Genomic DNA, 7,205 nt, shown 5'->3' with positions numbered 1-7,205 from the left:
TTTCTTTCTCCCTCTGTGCTGAGAAAAAGATGCAGCTCAGATCTCTGTTGGACAAAACATCTGTTCAGCCTCTGAGGAAGTTCAGGCAGAGTGTGAAGTAAAATTTGTGTGTGCATGTTTGGCTGATTTTTATGCACGAGTCACTCATTGTTGAATTGCTTATCTAATCAAAATGGAAGAAGTCTCTTTCTGTCTGTCCTTCGATTTTCTCAACAACCGTTCATCTGATCAACTTCCATTTGGTGGGTGTTTTGCTGAGGACCCAAGGAAGTGCAGTGTTGAGTGCAAGCTCTCCAAGATCTATGGGGCATACGTATTAGTAGTGCATTATATACACATATAACGTGTATATAACGTGTAGTGTATGTAGACGCGACCCCTATTATCTGTTACACCGCCATACATGCTGCGCATGCTGGGTACAACTCACTCTCTGTTGCTCGCTACAGTTCATTCAAGAACTGATAAAGAATGAGAGACCAGAGATGTTGAATTTTAGAAAACTCAAACATTTCAAGAATCAGCAATGTAACTTTTAAAATTGATTCTTTTGTTCACGGGAATAGCCTGGTCCCAAATAGCTAGCTGTTAGCAAAGGATTGTTAGGGGACACAACTATGTCATCGCAGCTTTATTGCTCAGGACCCGAGGAAGCACAGTGTCAAGTGTGACGTTGTTTGGATGAGTGGTTCTTGAGCTGCTGCAAGCAGCAAGGCGGAGGGCCAAGCCATCGGCCCATTCCGAACAGGCCCGTTTTGAATAATATTAGTCTGAATATTTAGACCTACCAATGATCCATTGATAGGAAATGTATGTGTACAGTATATCTATGTCAGTGAGACCACCATTGATGCCTCTGATTAAGGTTTACCTTTGCGAGTCTAACTTAAACTTGAAGTCAAAGGAAAACTACCCTTCATGCCTTCTGCTTACTTATCTTCAATCAGATATCGCCACGACCTCTGTGTGCTAATCATCTCCTTGCTGTCAAATTTATACAATATGTAAATGGTAAATGGACTGCATTCATATAGCGCTTTTCTAGTCTTAGCGACCACTGAAAGCACTTCACACTACAAGCCATCATTTACCCATTCCATTCACAGTACTGTACTTGAAATACTGAAAAGAATTCAGTCTTACCAGATTGAGATGTGCACTACCTGGGTTGGGCTTCCGTGCGACATCGATGTTCATACAGAGCTCATACTGCTGATCAGCAGATCACAAAGGAAGAAAGAGGGTGGAGGAGCAGGTAGTGCTAACAGGGATAACGGCTAAAGTAAAAAAAAGAACGTTAGCTCCATGGTTAACTCACCGGGGGCCAGCTAGCTTCCATGGGGAGCGGTGCTCATCAGCGGTAACGTTTACCGACCCGACCAGGACGCCGGTGTTATCAGCGTGTAGCCTCTGAATGACCACCGATCTCTCGCAGAAGCCCAGCCCAGTGCGCAGTGCAATAGTGGCGGTGAGTCGTCTGCGATTAGCCAGCCAGTGAGACGTGAACAGTAAGTGAGGGGCCAACAGTTTCAACAACGCAAAGCTCAGGTTACAACACACACAGAGGGCGTGTGACTTCATTCTATGCTCAGGAAGCCATTACTCCACTATATCTTTACATAGCAAATATGTGTATACTGCTATACTAACGTTCTGAATGTTGAAACATGTTACACTCTTCATTGAACTAGTTTTGGTTTGATAGGTGTCCTTGTGGCAAGAATATTCTTCATATTTCTCTGCAGCTTGAAAATGAACGGCATTTTCTCTGCAGGTGATGCTGAAGTCAAATTGTGATTTCATGTTTTTATTATTTAAAAATGCTACTGGACTACAGTATTATAATCATTAAAATAGTATAATATTACGTGAGAGACATCTTTATTCAGAGTTTTGTTCTGACTATATAATATAAGACTAAATATTAGATGTAAACCTAACTATTGCCTTGGATTCCATGCCATACTGAAGAAGTCCTTTGTGTTTCACATGCAGTATTTTGTGCAGGGCAGGGGTGGAGGATATAAGACTGGCGTTGGCTGGCCCTAAAGCCTAAACGATATTGGTCCACACTGGGGGTCTTTAGTGATAGAGGTGGTAATAAAATAAAGATGAGACTGGGCCCATGATATTTACAGAAGGACAATGTGATTACGAGAGGAATGTTAGTTCTGCTATGAATCTCTTGGGTTGTGATGAAAAGCAAGGGGAAGATATTAAAACCTGAACCATTTTTTTAAAAGCCTGCCTTTTGCCATCTGCACCTGCCTCCAAGAAAACCTTGGTGTCATGTAAATAAAGAGAGGGTAACACTAGGAAGAAGGATGATTGCTTTAGCGGGAGAGAGACAGCAAAGGGATGGAGGGGGGGTGGGGGGGAGCGAACAAGGGCTGAAAAATGTCAGTGAAATATATAGAGAAGGTAAATGGAATCTTCTGAGAAATAAAGGATGAAAGACAGCATATTGAAACCTGGGAGGGAGAGCGTTGGAGCTGAGGTTAGGATGAGAAGTGAGTGGGTGTGAGCATGGCAGTCAGAGACTGAAGCTCCGCTCAGTGTCCGGGGTAGAGCAGAGGTTTGGATATGGCCTGTCTGACGGCGTTTAGCTGCTTTAGCTCCACAGCTTCCACTGTATACTGTACATACAACTATTTGTATATCAATGCTTTCAGTATATTAACCACACTGCTTCGACCAGGTGAATCAAAATCACAGACAGTCCTGATATTAAAAAGTCATAAACGGGAACTTGGTCTTGAATGCAGTTTTGTAATAAAAACATGAAAGAGGATACTTTTAATATTTCAAAATGTAATATCTGTAACGGTTTATGCTCTGATAACATGTCAGCGCTGCAGTGCTTTTAATATATCTGTGGCCAAAAGAAAGATGATGAAAATATATTAAGAACCAGGAAGACCGTTTCTCCTGTCCATTTTGATGCTAAATAGATGAAGGCATGTGTTTTTAGCTTATCTTCCCTTTTCCACCATTTATACTTATGCAGTATATGATCAAAAGTAATTTGACTGACGTGCACGTCCTAAAATGTAACGTTACGTCCGGCTTACTGCAGCTACAAAGACACCACATGGTGAACGCTAGAATCGAGATTTTCTCCCACAAGATTGTTGGAGACACCAGGCATGTCAAAAGAAGCCTCAGTTATCTTCTACTTTCCAGGAACACACATCTAGCACACACTGCATGGATAGTCCCATATTCAGTAATGAAACAAGACAGACCTTCAAATTGTACCCCAAAGTGAATGAAATACAGTTATGGTGGGGTATCTAGTTAAAGCATGATGCAGCCTGTTTGCGTACAGTACATCCGTCTGGTGTCCAAATATAATAATATATGTATCGAAATATACTGTTACCCCTTTTTGTGTACTTTAAATCCACCTTGCTTGATCACACCACAATTAATAACACTGAAAAGTCTAAACAAAGTAGCAGCTATCATACGAGCCATGTGGTACGATTTGATTTTATGTCGCCCTGCACTGCTGAATGAAAAGCAACACCAATAAAGCTTTTCTCTTCGTATTCATGTTGGCACAGATGAAGTCTCAACCAACAGTCACCACTACAGGACCTGCAAGTGGTTACAACATCACCAAACTTCTTGCACCACCTACTTCCTGGAGAGTGTGTGAATTACATTTCATTTTTAGCCACTCTCTGGTGTGAACTAGTAATGTTATCCGTGGCTGCATGGCATTTAGTAGTGCAGCAGTGCCATGATTAATGTCAATAGTTACACCGGTGTTTTGCCTGCTATGAGCAGTCAAAATGTCTGCTGTGAAAAAGGTCGCCTGGAGTTTCGCAATTTAATAATTAATCATTAATAATTAATTTCAGTTTCAGCAGCTGAAATCGGCTTCTTACAATGGAGACATTTTGACATGTCACGGTAGAAAAAACTCAGGTGTAAATGAACAAATTAATGATGGCTGGATTCCATTAAGCTGATTCAGTATCCTGGTTTTGGTCATGCTGGCTCACTGTCACACGTTGTATGGCTTACTGGGACACTTGAATAGCTATTGTTAGTTATTAACACCTTAGCTTTTTCGGCAATGACAAGTCAAAATGTCTCATTTTCAGCCCATCAGGGTCCATTATTGTTATTTTTCTAGCACAGGTACTTTGAAGTGCTCAAATGTATTCAATAAATAGCTTTTCACCTTAACTAGACTTATTGTGAAACATAATTAAAGGTGGTATTCTTATCTGGACCTCCATATATTTGAGAACAAAACATGGAAACTGAATAATATGGGACCACTGTACAGGTCTTGCCACTTCATAAAAATTCTAATAGCAAGTGTCCGGGGTCAGTCAAAGTATCTTGTAATAGTTTAGGGGCCTGTGCACCAGCCCACTTCTAGGGGCTTGAAGGTCACAGCACTCTACCCAGCATTAAGAGCTATGCGGCCATTTTTGCCCTGCTAATAGAATTAGCCGGCCATCTGTTTTCGTGCAGTGTGCCAGCCCGGAACCCCTGCTAATTAGGTTATAATATCCCGTTCAACGGCAGTCGTCTTTTTAATATTCCCCCAGCAAACACTCCGGGGGCAGGCTCCAATAAAAGCAGGTGGCTGGAGACAGAGATGCAGAAACACAAACCCACACGCTCTGTTCTAATGAAATAACACTACTAGCTGAAAGTGTATATCTTAACCGAACTGGGAAATATGTTCAGAGGCTGAGCCATGTTGCCAGGCGACTGCTGCCTGGAATGGCGTGCGTGTCTGTGGTGACAGACAGATGGAGGGAGTAAGGAAGTGGTGAAGCCAAGAGGCTGGAGTTACAGTCTCTCTAAGTCTGTGTGTGTGTGTGTGTGTGTGTGTGTGTGTGTGTGTGTGTGTGTGTGTGTGTGTGTGTGTGTGTTTGTTTTTCGCTGTTGTTGTTTGGCTGTCATCACTGCAACTATGTTAGCAGTGTTTGCAGTGTCACACTTTAGCACATCAGGGGAGGTGAGCAACACCATTTAATAATCTGGCAGGGTCCTCTCCTCTGTAAAATGCTTTTACCACTCTGTGCACAGCAAACATTGTTTACAACATGTCTGCTATTATAGTTTAATTATTTGGATATTCTGGGCTGCCAGCGTGGCCTTTCTTGTTTGCACTGTTGGTGGTTTGTAATCTGACTTTCTCATTTTTTCTTTACAAGGCCTGGCTCTGTTTTGTTGTTGTTTCCTGTGCGTGCCCTAGTGTTTGCAGATTGACCTTGCTCCAGACAAAGTGAGACAGAAACTCACCCGAGCGCTCACAGTGAGCCTCATTAAATTACAGTACTGTCAGAGGGGAGTTGAAATAATGCTGCTACGCCCATTGTCTGCCCCTCTTTGTCATCTGAATGAGGCCTGTTATATTTCCTCTCATGTTGCCTCTCCTCTCTCACAGATGTAACTACTGATGCTGTTCACAGGGGACGTCACACTTTCACTCTGCTCACACTGTGACTCTGCTTATGAATATCTCAGCAGTCTGCCCAGCTTACCAGACACTCATCATACAGGTGGATGTTCATGTCATTTTATTATTTCATCATGCAACCATCTGGGTCTGGGAGAGACTGCTGAGGAGACACAATACACGTGTTCAATTGAATTAGGATTTACACAAGTTTCAATAGTGCAGACGTAAACAGGTTTGCAACTGGAAATGTGCACACATGCATACAGAGGCAAACACTCAACAATTACAGTATAATATTACAGCTATGAGAACCGAAAGGGAGGTTTCTGCAGGACTATCACTATTCACTTTCTGAAATACTCTCCTCAGAGCATTACACATACGTACATGATGATAAACCACAGCCTGTTGTGTTTTATCAAAACTATTTGCACTCTCCATGCTTGTTCAAGTCAGTTTAATGGATGCTTGCTGCATCTCAACATTTACCTTTTGTTCCAACTTTACTTAAAGGACAATTCCGGCACAAAATGAACCTAGGGGTTAATAACATATGTGTGAGTCGAACGTTCTCTGGGACATGTTTTCATGCTAATGGAATGCGTCTCTAGCTACCGCAAACCGGTGGTTAGCTGCTAACACTAGCTTTCGGGGCACATGCTAAATCGCTATTCACGAACGCTGTGTTTGAGCTATGTTACTGGTTACTGGTTGCACGGCGTTCGTCGTTCGACTGCTCATGACTGTTTTCCAAGATGGCGCCCGCATGTAATCATGAACGCTACTGTCTTTATAAACTATCTTTTTAATAAACTGTCTGTACACTTACAAAGTTCTCAATGCTTCGGTTGCCACCGTTGAAGTGTGGTGCTGTTTTGAGCCTTGTTAGTGGTATAAAATAGGAATTTATCATGTGCCCCGAAAGCTAGCGTTAGCAGTTAACCACCGGTTTGCGGTAGCTTGTTTAAAGCTAGAGATGCATTCATTTAGCATGAAAACATGTCCCAGATAACGTTCGACTCGGAACACATACTGTATGTTATTAGTCCCTAGGTTCATTTTGTGCCGGAATTGTCCTTTAAAAACAGTATCATCATGATGTAGGGTCAGTTTAAAGGTGGATGAATAGCAGTGGCATTCTTCTGATCTCAAATTTTTCACATGTACCTTCATTAACTGTAAAGGAATAACGCAGAGAGGATGGAGCCATTTTATCTCCTCAAACATCCCCCTTGTTAAATGTGAACAAATTGCCCGCTGATTAACATGTCAGGAAAGTGGCCACGGCGTGGGCCTACTGTAGCTGCTTCACAATGACGCTACAAGAACAGAGAGATAAGGAGAAAATAAAAGGGAGAATTAATATCTCTTTGAAACTGACAGCGGATGTGCCACATTACTATGCTGCTGATGTATCTGTGTGTCTGACCAGTTGTGTTGATTGGGATTTGTCCCCTGAGGTAAAAGACCCTCTGACAGGATTCAAGGCTTTAGTCTACCGTCAGACGCCTGTCTGTAATTTGTGATTACAGCATAAGCAGAAGGGGTGTCAAGGATTAATTCAATCCAACACACAAATCTGATTCCCCACATTTGCATATTAATGAGAAAAAAATGTAGTGTTTTTGGCAGGTGGCAAAACAGAAAATGGTTAAAACTTTGGAATTTAGACATTTACTGCTCTTGTGTCTGGCAAGTTAAGGTCAGTGTTTGGTTTTGCATGTATTTGCACATATTTACATCGAAATTATGTGATATACTTGTATATATTCCA

This window comes from Perca fluviatilis, chromosome 15 (assembly GCF_010015445.1).
Source record: "Perca fluviatilis chromosome 15, GENO_Pfluv_1.0, whole genome shotgun sequence".
Classification (NCBI taxonomy): Eukaryota; Metazoa; Chordata; class Actinopteri; order Perciformes; family Percidae; genus Perca; species Perca fluviatilis.
The sequence above is the reverse complement of the archived record's forward strand: the minus strand, read 5'-3'. Positions refer to the sequence as shown.